Below are 13653 nucleotides of genomic sequence, written 5' to 3' on the forward strand. Positions count from 1 at the left end.
GTGCAGTGCACATTTCCTCATTCTTCCTCTCCTGGGAGAGGAAGAGGGAAAGAATCCCAAGCAGACTCCTTACTGAGTTAATTGCTATGGAGCTCTGACAGCATGACCTGATCCAAACCAAGAGTTGGATACTTAACTGAGTCACTCAGGTGCCCCTGTTATCTCTTTTAATGTTATTCGGGAGCTGGGTTCTCTAGACCATTATTGTTTTGCCATTAAGTGTCATCAATATTGGTTTGTAGGTAAATTCAGCATATTCACATTCTTCCCTGTCTATTCCTTCTCCCATTGCTTCTGTGGATAGAAAAAAAATCACATATGTTATGAAATTATCAGATCCCTAAGATTGAGGTCAAGCTTGTATTCTATCATAATAACTCTTTTAAAAAATTAGCCATATGTGGTCAGTGGCTACCATATCGTAAAGAGCAAATCTAGAAAGAGTGTGATATCACATACAATTTCTAAACCCTGTAAAACATTTCGCATTCACACACACACATTTATGTTAATATTAAAGCACATTACTATTTCAGTATAAGTATGTTTCCTAAGATAAACCATCCTCAAATTAGGACATTCAAAACTATTAAGCCAACTAAAACTGTCTTTATTTTATTTTTTTAAGATTTTATTTATTTATTCATCATAGTCACAGAGAGAGAGAGAGAGAGAGGCAGAGACACAGGCAGAGAGAGAAGCAGGCTCCATGCAGGGAGCCTGACGTGGGACTCGATCCTGGGTCTCCAGAATCGCACCCTGGACCAAAGGCAGGCACTAAACCGCTGCGCCACCCAGGGATCCCTAAAACTGTCTTTAAAGAGAATAAATGTGCCCACTACCCAGACAGGTTAAATAAGAAAAGATATGTCTTTCAAGTTAATCTACCTACAATCTTCTAAGCCCAGATACTGCACTAGAATTTTCTGGTATATTGTTTGGTACAATTTTTTACTGCAGTGTGAGATGGATTGATGTTTATGTTACCAGTAGTTCCCTTGCATCATAAGCAGCACATTGGTTTCTCCCAGCATGATTTTCAAATTTTTTTTTATGATTTTCAAAATTTAAGTAGAATAATTTTGACCATTTTCAGGAACAGCTAAGACATCTGCAATTGAAAATTGCTTCCCACAGTTTATGAAGGAAAAGATAATATTCTGCCTTAATCAATGCACATTTTTTCTTTGTTTCTTTTATTTATATGAGGATTTACCCAATTGAAAATGCACAAGAGATATTATTAATGCTCTACTGAATTTTTATGCTTTCCATATATAAACCACTGTGATCTTTGCAGTGTCTTCATTTATCATTCTGGTGGACCATATTGCTTATCCTCAACATTTTTATGAAATAAGAAGCAATATCTTCCTTTTCTTTTTTTTTAAAGATTTTATTTATTTATCCATAGACACAGAGAGAGAGAGGCAGAGACACAGGCAGAGGGAGAAGCAGGCTCCATGCAGGGAGCCTGATGTGGGACTCGATCCCAGGTCTCCAGGATCACACCCTGGGCTGCAGGCGGCGCCAAACCGCTGCACCACCAGGGCTGCCCAATATCTTCCTTTTCTAAGCAATATAGACAGTAAATTCTGTTAGCATGGACTCTAGCCTGGTCCTGTTCACCACTGTATCTTCAGTGCCTAGCATGGCACCAGGCTTATAGTAGGTGCTTAAGTCTTACAACAGTGGGTTGGAATTGTTCTACCAATTTACTAATGATGAAACTGCCCCTGAGATTGGAGAGGGTGTGGGGGATCAGTGACTGCCCAAGTTTGCATAGCTATTAAGTTGTGGGGCTGGCCAAGCTCTTTATCATTGTGTGACTCATTATCTAGTATCATACTAACATATTATGGAGATATGATTCTATACAAATGATTTGTTATTTAAACTTTCTTGTCACTGGTCAGATTTCCATTGTCAGGTTGAAAAATAAATCTGTAATCTGCAGGACAGAAGCAAATGTCCTACTTGTTTTCCAGTTATATATAGGTGCTTTTTAACTTCTGTATTATTTCTGTTGATGTGTATTGATGGCAATAGTGGTTTATGAAAAAAATCATCTCTAAAAAAACATATCTTATGAATTGTGTTAGTTGCTATGTAGAATGACAAAATTTTGCCACCATAGTGAAATATTTGGTACTTTGCTGCAGAGAGAACTAGCAGATGGTTTCTCTGATGTCATGAGCAGGGAACATTGGCACTTACAGACCAGGTATATTGCCTTTTTCAAATACTCTAATTTTTTATGTATTCATGAAAATATTGAATGGAAATTTGATAAGCTTACTACCATTCTGTAATGAATAATCTTTATTTGCTGTAATTGAAAAAAAAGGCCATTACTGTTATTCAAAAGCATAGTTTAGTTGGGGGGGGGCATCTGGGAGGCTCAGTTGGTTAAGTGTCTGCCTTTAGCTCAGGTCATGGTCGCAGGTTCCTGGGATGGAGCCCCACGTCAGACTCCCTGCCGAGCTTCTCCCACTCCCTCTGCATTTCCCTTTGGCTCATACACTCACTCTCTCAAACATTTTTTTTTTAAAGGATAGTTCCTAATCTGAAAAGAACACTAGTATAGGGATAAAGTCATGTAAAAGGAAACATGTAAAATATAAACACAGTGAGCAATTATAAGGATACTATTAATTGAATGTATATATTGTATTGCAGGCAGTTTTCTAAGTATTTTATGTAATTCTTTTGTTTTTAAAGATTTTATTTATTTATTCATGAGAGACACACAGAGACAGAGACAGAGACACAGGCAGAGGGAGAAGCAGGCTCCATGCAGGGAGCCCGACGTGGGCCTTGATCCCGGGTCCCCAGGATCAGGCCCTGGGCCGAAGGCAACACTAAACCACTGAACCACCTGGGCTGCCCTATACCATTCTTTTAAACAATATTTAAAATGAATAATTACATTTCCATTGACATGACTACTGTTATAAATTTTCCTCCACTAATCTAAAGTGTTGTGAAGGTAAAGATTATGTGTCTTTAATTCACCACTGTTTTTAACATATATAATATATATGATGTTTATACTTCATAGATATTCAAGAAAATACGTTGAATTAAATATATTGAGTTTTGAAGGCTGAAGTCATCAAAATACTAATATTGTTACAGCCTTCCTTCAGAAATTTCCTAGGATGCTGGGGGTAGAAAAGGGCAGAGTTTAGCTTGCTTAGAAGACACGTGAGTTTTATAAGGTTGATGGTGTCATTACAACTACTGGAATCTAGTGACTACATTTTCTTTGACCATGAGTTTTAAATAAGATAATAGCAAGAAGAATGGAAGTCCCAAGGGAAACCTCATGATTAGAAAGGTTGTTGTACAGTGATCTGGAAAGGACTTCTAAAGCATCATGGCATGGAGGTTAATGATTATGGACTCTGGTCCAATTCCAGAATATCCCACATATCAGCTGTAGACTTGTTAAGACTTATCATCTTTGTACCTGCATTATCTCATCTCAAAGTTGAAGATATTAATAGTACCTACCTTATAAGGTTGCTATTATTAAGATTAAATGAGTTACTTCTAAAGTTCCTAGAATATTGCTTGGCACATGCTATTTGTTATATACTGTTGGTTACATACATAGTCATTTTAGGAAATTGCTTACTATATATGCTAATTGTTTACTGATCTTAAAGAATGTTTTGAACATCTGCTTGGAAATTTAAGGGTATTATTTGGTAGTTAAGATATTCACAGTCCTAGAAATAAATGATAATGTCCATGTGCTAGGATCATAAAGGAATTCTGGGGAAAATTTATATTAAAAAAGCAAAATAAAGAATCAGGAGCTAGCAACTAGTGCCCAGATTGTGAAACCAGAGTTAATGGTCTATATCTGTATACACACATAACATTAATACACTTAATTTGTCTGTTGGCAGAAGAACATAACATTGAATCTCATGTAATTTCTGGTTCTCTACCACATTTATAGTCACATGTTCCTTTTATCCTTTTCAGGACTAACAATTGCTTGCATTTCAAGCTGTAATCACTGTACTTGTGTTTTATTTCTCTTACCTTATACTTTGAAAATTATGCAAAAAAGTGGCATTCATAACTTGCATGTAGTTTTTATAATTAGGAATTCAAAGAAAATAAATACCATGTTTACATGACTTTATTTCTGAATGCTAAATTTGCCTATTCTCCCTTTACTCATTTCCTCATATTATCTTTGACGTGACATTTGGAATTGATATAGAAAAGGCAATTAACTCAGAAGTCAGTAAAGTAAGCTGGTGATATATTTATTTATTATATGATGCAAATGTTTTGCTTTGCTCTTTTAACATCCTCTTTTCTATAACAGAGTCTTATAGTTACTGTTTCCAGATTTTACATTTTTGCATGTAACCTAATTATAAGATTTAGTTACAGAATGGATGTTTGTGTTTTATTTTGCATGGCACGGCTGTTGTGTGTGTGTGTGTGTGCGTGTGCGTGCCTGTGCACACGTGATATGAAAAGGCATGGTTGCTCCAGTACTTCCTCAGCTCATGACTGAAACTCTTGTTCTAATTCAAGGAAGAAATAAAGAGCTCTTCAAAATTATAATAATGGATACTTTATTCATCTTCTCTGTGGAAATTAGTCCAGGAAGCAAATTAAAATTACAAGAGTATCCAAAACGGAATTATTTTTTGCTTAACTGCTACTTAGTTGAGCCCCACCCTCTATAATTTTAATTTCTACACATTTTCTTGGGGGATGATTTGTCTTATGGCCCTTAGGAGATCCCACTGAAATCATTTACTAGATGTTGCAGTTCCTCCCACAATCCCCACTGTGCTAAGTGGCAACTATTCTGGAAGCTGTCATGTCTGGAAAATACCATGATGCCACGAGTTAATTTCATACCTGTCATGCGATCTTTGCATGAGATCCCAGGGGGCTTTTCAGTGTGTCACAGTACTGCAAGCCATTCGTTAGTTCCTTTCAAAGCAATGACCCATGGCCAAGAGATCTTGTCGCAACACATGGTGACACCTGTCACCAGTTTTTGTGATTGGCATAAAATTAACCTGTTTTACTCATTGATTTGCTGCTTTTTAAATAATATCCATAAATAAGATGAGAAGAAATTGTATTTAGAAGCAATTTATTGTCACTTTCAAGAAGCATAATGGTAGATTTGGGATACTGGATCTAATGAATAGACAGACCATTTCCTTGCAGAGGTACACACACAGTTATTCGAACAAGGTCATATTCTATGAAGTTCTGAATGGCAGTCTGAAAATTTAAGATTAATGTTTCAGTATTTGAACTTCATCAAGGATTGGAATAAAGCAAGAAATGATATTATTTTGAATCTTGTTGTAGAAGAAAAATGCAGGAAGCTTGGGTTTCAGATATGTGTTTGCCCTTGGTTTTCAATGGTTTCATGCACCTTGAGAGTCCTCTGATTTCTCTCTACATTTTTCATGCCCAGATCTTACTATTGTTATGGAGGCATGCATAAAATGGACCTGTAGAATAACAACATTTAGAATTATGACGGATATCTGAGAAAACTAGATTAATGATGTTTAGCCTTTAGATCCTTAGCAATTTATCAGTTACTTTTAAGGATAAGACAGAGAAGAAAATAGGCAACCACTTATCTGTGCCTTTCCACCTCCTGAAACAGTAAAACTCTTCTGATAAAATTATTTTATCTACAGAGAATGTATCTGGTTCTGTGCATTACCATATTTTTTATCTTCTTACATCTTTAACTTCTCAAAAGGTATAGCTGGTGTCTTTCCCTCTTCTTGATTAAGTTAAATGCTGCTTAGATTCTGAGAGTTTGAATATCCAAATACAATAAAGAATAAAGATGAATTTTAGTCATTTTCTCCCTTTTTTTTTTCTCTTTACCAATTCTCAAGACTAAATGGCATTCTCCAATTTGGATCGGTTGCTCTGTATTCTGGAGTAATCAATTTTTCCTGGCATTTCTTAAATGGTCTTTATTATTCAGTGAATTCCCTTTGAAAGTATAAACATTAGTCCTTGTTGTATGGCCTTAGAAATTGATGGCTGCTGTTCTCAAAGGATGGTGGACTTGGGATGATTGAAAGTGCAGAGCAAAGAGCTGAACTAAAACAATGGAATCAGAGGAAGATGGTACTAGAGACAAAGAGAGAAGAGCACAGCAATTGTAAAATAATCTGAAGTAGGGATTGGGGATTTAAAGCCTGCTTAGACTTGATTAATAGATGCTGTAAAAATGAAATGCTGAGCCAAGGGGAAAAAATGCACTTGAAAAGTCCCTTGAAAATGTGTTAATGCCTTTACTTGGCAAGCTTTTTTTTTTTTCTTTTTTCCCCCATACTGAGTATAAAATCATTGCATGAAAATATAGATTTTTTTCCACATTGGCTATTGTTATTTTTTTAAGCGCTTATTATGGTTATGTTGGGATAAAATCAAGTTTCTGCTAGACAAAAAGAAAAAAAAAAAGGTCTATACTGATACTATGTTGGTCATAAGGCAGATCTTTGATAAGTCAAGGTAAAGATAAAATGTAAACATATAAAACACATGCTTAAAATGTTATTGGTAAACTAACGGTATTTATTTTATTTTTAAAAAAGATTTTATTTATTTATTCATGAGAGACAGAGACAGAGAGAGAGAGAGAGAGAGAGAGAAGCAGAGACACAGGCAGAGGGAGAAGCAGGCTCCTTGCAGAAAGCCTGATGTGGGACTTGATCCCGGGTGTTCAGGATCACCCCCTGGCCTGAAGGCGGCACTAAACAGCTGAGCTACCTGGGCTGCCCTAAAGGTATTTATTTTAAAGCAAAAACAGTGATGGCAGTTTATACCTAAAAGTGTGGGAGATTTTTCAGGGGATTTTCAAGAGACTGTGATGTTGGTATGGCTGGTATCTAAATTATTTTCCAACAAAATTTGTCAAGAAAATTGAAAAGCATTCTTAAAAAAAAAAGAGCAATTCACGGCAAGTAATTTTATTATTAAGAGCAAACTGAGGACCTATAAAATAATTTAGGTAAGCTTTAAAATACTGAAACATTTTTATTACTGATGAAGCCGATTCATAGCTACTTCTTGTATTTTTACTGCATGTAAGCAGGATCTGACAAAGACACCTGAATCTGTTTAAAGGCAAGCATTTAAGAATGGGCGCTGGAGTCAATAGTCAGGAGGCTTTGCCACCATAAACATCATCTTGACTACAATCAAATCATTTTTTTGATATGAGGAGTCAGTGAAGGGTAAAGAGATGAATTAGAACTTCTGTTTGTTGGTTGGATATTTAGTTTAATAAGTAAACTTAATAAATAATCTTTTCTTACGAGTACTAGAAGGGAAACCTTTCCTCCCTGGTTTTATGAGTTAACTATTAGCAAGTACCCCTATCAACACACACACACACACACACACACACACTATTGGCTAGGTAAGTTTCTAATTAACAGTATCACAATCTCTATCCCAGTTGTTCTTATATGGGTTGCTTTTGCACATCCCCTCCAACACCTGACAATGTATAGAGATATTTTTGGTTGTCATGACTTGGGGGACGGGGTGCCACTGGCCTGTCCTGGATAGATGTCAGTGTTCCTCCTAGAAATCCTACAAGGCACAGAATGTCTTCTCATGACAAAAATTTATTTGATCTAAAATTTGAATACTGTTCACGGTATTTTTTGGATGAGATTAACTTTTAGATTACTGGACTTTGAGAAAAGCGGATCTCCCTCTGTTATATGGGTGGGCCTCATCCTATCAGTAGAGGCCCTAATAGAACAGAGTATGACCTCCCCAGAGGAAGAAGAAATATTCGAGCAGACGGCCTTGGAATCAAATTGTCATTCTAGGGCAGCTCCGGTGGCGCAGTGCTTTAGCGCTGCCTGCAGCCCAGGGCGTGATCCTGGAGACCCTGGATCGAGTCCCACGTCGGGCTCTCTGCATGGAGCCTGCTTCTCCCTCTGCCTGTGTCTCTGCCTCTCTCTCTCTGTCTCTATGAATAAATAAATAAGATCTTTAAAAAAAAAGAATAAAAAAAAATTGTCATTCTACACTGATTCTCCAGCCTGCTAGTCAACCCTGCTGTTGTTTCTGTGGAGAATTTTTTTTAAGATTTTATTTATTTATTCATGAGACACACACACACACACACACACAGAGGCAGAGACACAGGCAGAGGGAGAAGCAGGCTCCATGCACAGAGCCCGATGTGGAACTCCATCCTGAAACTCCAGGACCACGCCCTGGGCCAAAGGCAGGCACTAACCCGCTGAGCCATCCAGGGATCCCCTCTGTGGAGAATTCTTACTAATAAAAGTCTGTTTCATCTTGGTGCAGTGACCCCAGTGACCCTGAGGCTTTATATTCAGTAATTCCTGGGCCCTCCCACAGAAGTCCATGGACATTTTTGGACCTGTCCATGCCTTCCATTTCCTTGTTGATCTTCCATTATTGCAAACGAAATCTTGGTCTTCAACTATTTTTGTTGAGTTGCCTATCTCTCCCTTCAATTTTGTCAGTTTTTGTCTTGGTAGTTGGGGGCTTTGTTTTTAGGTATATTTATGTTTGTAATTCATTTTATCCTCCTGACTATTTACCATTATAAAACATCCCTTGTTGTCTCTAGTAACATTTTTTTTCTTAAAGTCTATTTTGTCTAATGGTAGGATAGCCACCCCAGATCTATTTTGGTTGCTTTTTCCAAGGCATATGTATTTTTTCCATCCTTTTACTTTCACCCTATGACATCATCTTTGAACCCTAAGTTTTTCACTTCTAGACAGCATGTAGTTGGATCATTTTATTTAAACTATTCTGGGAATCTCTCCTTTTATTTAGAGTATTAATTCCACTTACATTTAATGTAATTATTGGTATGGAGGAATTGACATCTATTACTTTGCTGTTTTTTCTATATGTCTACGTTTTTGTTTTTCTATTTCTCTATTACTGTCTTCTTTGAATATGTTATCCCACTGAAAAATATAGAAGACTTTATGGATTTGCATGTCATCCTTATACAGGGGCTATGGTATTCATCTCTGAATCATTCCAATTTAAGTATATGTGCTGGTAAAGCAAGCACTTTGGATGCCTCCTTACTACAGTAGAAATGAAAAAGACTTGGAGGATGCAACCTCTCTTCTTTCAATATAATTCCTACCTTTGCTACTTCTCACTTACTTCATGGAACATGCTATATAGAATGCAGCATCTCTCTAAGGAAACAAAAGATCTTTATTTTCTGTCCAGTGATCTAAGTATAAGCCCCACTTTTTGGGCCTCTGATTGTTTTGTAACAGCATCTACTCAAGCTCTCTTTGAATTTCTGTTTCATTCTTCCTTACATACTACAGAACCATTCCTTCCACATAGTTAATACAGATCTCACTTGAACAATAATTTTCATTTATGAGAATGAGACACATGCCTTTCATTTGAAGGAAGGCATTATAATATTTATTTTGTGTCACACTTAACTAAACACTGGTGACTAGGTCTTACTTATAGCCTTCTATTCACAAATGTCATTAGCATTAAGGAGGGCATGTGATGTAATGAGAACTGGGTGTTATATACAACTGATGAATCACTGAATTCTACTTTTTTTAAAAGATTTTATTTATTTATTCATGAGAGATGGACTGAGAGAGGCAGAGACACAGGCAGGGGGAGAAGCAGGCCCCTCGCAGGGAGCCTGATGCAGGATTCAATCCCTGGACCCTGGGATCACGCCTTGGGCGAAAGACAGATGCTCAACTGCTGAGCCACCCAGGCATCCCTGAATTCTACTTCTGAAACTAATAATATACTATATGTTAATTAATTGAATTTCAATTTTAGAAAGTTATTAGCATTTAATTCCAAAATTACCATATAGTTTCTCCCCATTGTTAATTGTATCTTATTACACAGTCCAATATTTTATTATTTAAAAGGAACAAAATCTGTGGATACATGATTAGATGATAGCAAGAGTATAAGTTTCTTGCAATTAGCCATCACATGGTTTTAGTCTTACACAGTGCTGGGGTTACTTTCTATTCATGTATGTGTATGTATCTATTAAGTCCATTCATCTCTCCTTTCATCTATCAGTCTAGCCAGCCAACCATCTATTAGTCAATCTGTTTGTAATCCATTCAGAACATGTATTTTTCTTCACAGGAATTCAATATTAGCATGTGGTAGTTGTGTAATATGTAATATGTATTAAATACATATAAGGAGTAAACAATAGTAGAAAGCATTGCCATTATTAAATGTTAGGCTCAGGAATTTTTTTTCCTTGCACACTATCTTGTGCAATGTTGGGTCTTTAGTGCAGCATCCCTGACCTCCCAGGAGATATCTATATTACCCTCCCAGTTGTGACAACCACAAAACATAGTCTGTGAAAACCGTTTCACAGTCTAGATACTGTGAAATACCCTGTGGAGGGAACATCCCTTTCTCCCTCATCCAGTGGAGGATTCCTGGTAGAAAGGCATTTTCTTTCCTGCTTTTGTCATAATATGCATATTCATGAAAATCACTTTTTATCAATGACTAATGATGGGCTATTTCTTTGATGAATTAATGTATTTACATCTGTGTTTTCCAGGTATTCACTCTCTCACTCATTGATTCATCTAATATCATTCAGTAAGCATTTATTATATGCCTATTATATACCTATTATAAGCATTTATTATATACCTATTGATTCATCTAATATCATTCAGTAAGCATTTATTATATACCTCACTAGGAGTGAGGCTACATTAGGGAAATAGAAGTCCCTGTCCTTACAGGGCTTACCAACTTTGGGAAGAACCAGACGGTGGGGTCCGGGGGGGTGGTGTGTGGAGAAAGAACAAATAACTAAACAAAAGATAACACTGACAAGTGTTTTGTTGATAATCAAGCATGAAGGCGTGAGGGAATGACTGAGACTACAAGACTACACTGGATTAGTACCCTAGCAAGGACTCTAAGGTGGCATTCAATGTGAGCATCAAAGCAAAGAAGTAAATGGATTATTCATATATTCATATTGACTTATTTTTGTGGCACACAAACTTTGTTAGGAGTGTAAAGAGATGAGGAATTTCTGGCATATTGACGTACTTACTTACCTGTATATGTGAACAACACTGAAGTGCTTGTGTGGGAATCTTTAGAAACTTTTCCATACTACTTGCAAAACCTTAGTCCCACCAAGGTAATACTGTTCACTACTTTAAGGATCCATGAAAAGTGGACCATAAAAACAAAATGAAATGTGAGGTATACAGACCTTTAAATATCCCATGTGTCATGAATGAGTAATTATTAAAAAAACGCAACTAATATCATTTCTACCTTCATAATATATCACTGAGGAGTTGGAAACAACCAGAGAAAGTTACTCAAAGGAAAGTCCTGATCTGATATATTTAAAATAGAGAAGTGAAATGATGTTTATCTTTACAATGGCACCTCTCAGGGCACTGGGATGGCTTAGTCAGTTTAATGTCCAACTCTTGGTTTTGGCTCAGATCATGATCTCATGCGTCTTGAGATCAAGCACCACTTCAGGCTCTGTGCTCAATGCAGAGTATGACTGAGATTCTCTCCTTCACTCTAATAGGTATAATAGGTATATAGGTATGCTTGCTCACTCTCCCTCTCTTTCTCTCTCTCTTTCTCTCTCTCTCAAATAAATTAAAAAAAAAAAAAAAAAGAATGGATCCTCTCTGCCTTCAGTAGATCCAAAGCCATTACTCAGACCTTTCCAACTTTTCTATAAATTTAAATTGGATTGAGATACCCATTTTAAGGTGGACATAATAATAGATAAGCTGATTTGCATTATGGATAATTATATGCCTTTGTGGTAATGGGGGGGGCTAACCCTATAAACTTCTGAGTATGTAGATTCATTTATAATTTCATTGGTAGTAGATAATTAAATTAAATATAAAATACAGCAGGACGCATACTGTCATTCTTTGACCAGTCATAATAATAGTTTGATTTTTATGCTCGTGGATGTTTTCTGTATAAATAGAAATCCTGAGTAAACCATTTGGCATTTACTTGCATTTTAAAAGCAGACTTACCTACTGGAAGTAAAAAGCTGTTTGCAAGCATGATTGAAATATTAATTAGAATAATGGTTTCATTATCAGATCTTCACCTTTTATGCTAGATGCTGGATCAAGTCAAAACCTCAGGTGCAAGTCATGAATCTTGACGAAAGGCAGAATTCTGTAAAGGAAAGAGATGAATTACAAAATAAGGTAGTCCTCATTTGATGAAGACATCATTACAGCTGAGTGGCTTGGGCATTTCGGTGAACTTTGAAGAAGTACCACCATTTTCTCTACAAATATCATTGACCTTTAAAAAGTAGTGTCACCAGAGAAACCAAAGTATATTTTTATACTGCTATTAAGTAATTGAGTGCAAAATTCAGTACAGTCAGATGAGTACAGGAAGCCAGAGAAGGTGGTCATTTCAATTCTTTTCTTCATTTTCCTTTCTAACATGGTCATGGTAGTAGAAAATCTCAAAGGTGCCAACTGTGCTCTGGAGTGCAAGCCTGACTCCCCCACAGCTATGTAATCTTAGACAAGTTATTTACATCCTGCCTGTTTACTCAGCTGTAAAATGTAGATAATAACCCTTGTCTTCTCTGGTTGTTGTGAGGAATAAATGCAATAGTATATGTAACATATATATAACATAGCCATTGCTTGATAAACAATGGCTTTATTATTAGCAATGTTTATTTCCTCCAAAAGTGGCTTTAAAACAATGACAACAACAGAAATCCCAGATCTTTCCTTGCTTCTGTAGTCACTACTAATTATATATGTGACTCTGCAGTAGTGCTTGAGGTAGGAAAGGAAAACAGTTGCCGTGAGAGGGGAGCTAAGTTTTGGGTCTCATGGTGCTTTCATTAAGTTCTCCCCAGTAACATTGTCTGTGGTAGGTTTTTCCTTCCATTTTCATAACTGAAAATAATTAGAATAAACAACAAAATTTATAGTGAAGATAATTTATAGAGTTATTTGCTTCCTTTTTCATAATTTTGGTTCTAAATTAGATATTTCCATCAAAGGAAGGCCTTCCTGAGCTCCGTTTGTGAGATAGCCATGCACACCCAACGCTGGATCATAGTACCCAGTTGGTCTTCTGCTTGGCACTTACCACAACCACTTTTTTTTTTTTTTTTATCTTTTCTCTCTCCCATAACTGAAATGTAAATTTTAAAGGTCATTGATAAAGTCTATCTCACTCATCACTCTGGCTCTGGCTAGCTATCTTGCCAGGCACATATAGACACTCAGTTTATGGTAGATGTTGATGATCTTCTTTTCCTTCAAACCATAATTCTCCCCTGGCAGACTTACATCTTGAATTGCCTTCTCATGTTCTCTTGTATATACTTGTGCAAGTTGCTAAAGGCATGTGTTGTAGTAATTTGTTGCAATGGAAATGTGTTTTGGAGATGAGGGAGCCATCTCTTTGTGATCTTAGAATCAATCCTAAAATTTCACCTACAGAGATTATAAGTGCCAGTCTTTGATTTGATATAATTAACCCTTTACATTTTATTGATAACATGTGGAATTAACTGGATTTCTTATTGAGCCCTTATTGGTGTTCTTT

The 13653-nt window shown here is 36.4% G+C and overlaps 1 protein-coding gene and 1 non-coding gene across 6 annotated transcripts in view; one reads left to right on the forward strand and one right to left on the reverse strand.

Annotated features, from left to right (window-relative positions):
* Window positions 1-13653, forward strand: part of CHL1 (cell adhesion molecule L1 like) — a 193895-nt gene that overhangs the window by 77016 nt on the left and 103226 nt on the right. The window lies entirely within an intron of this gene.
* Window positions 8994-9100, reverse strand: LOC121496323. The gene has a single exon (XR_005989155.1). It is a non-coding gene; the product is annotated as a U6 spliceosomal RNA (small nuclear RNA).

Source organism: Vulpes lagopus, chromosome 7 (genome assembly GCF_018345385.1).
Source record: "Vulpes lagopus strain Blue_001 chromosome 7, ASM1834538v1, whole genome shotgun sequence".
Classification (NCBI taxonomy): domain Eukaryota; kingdom Metazoa; phylum Chordata; class Mammalia; order Carnivora; family Canidae; genus Vulpes; species Vulpes lagopus.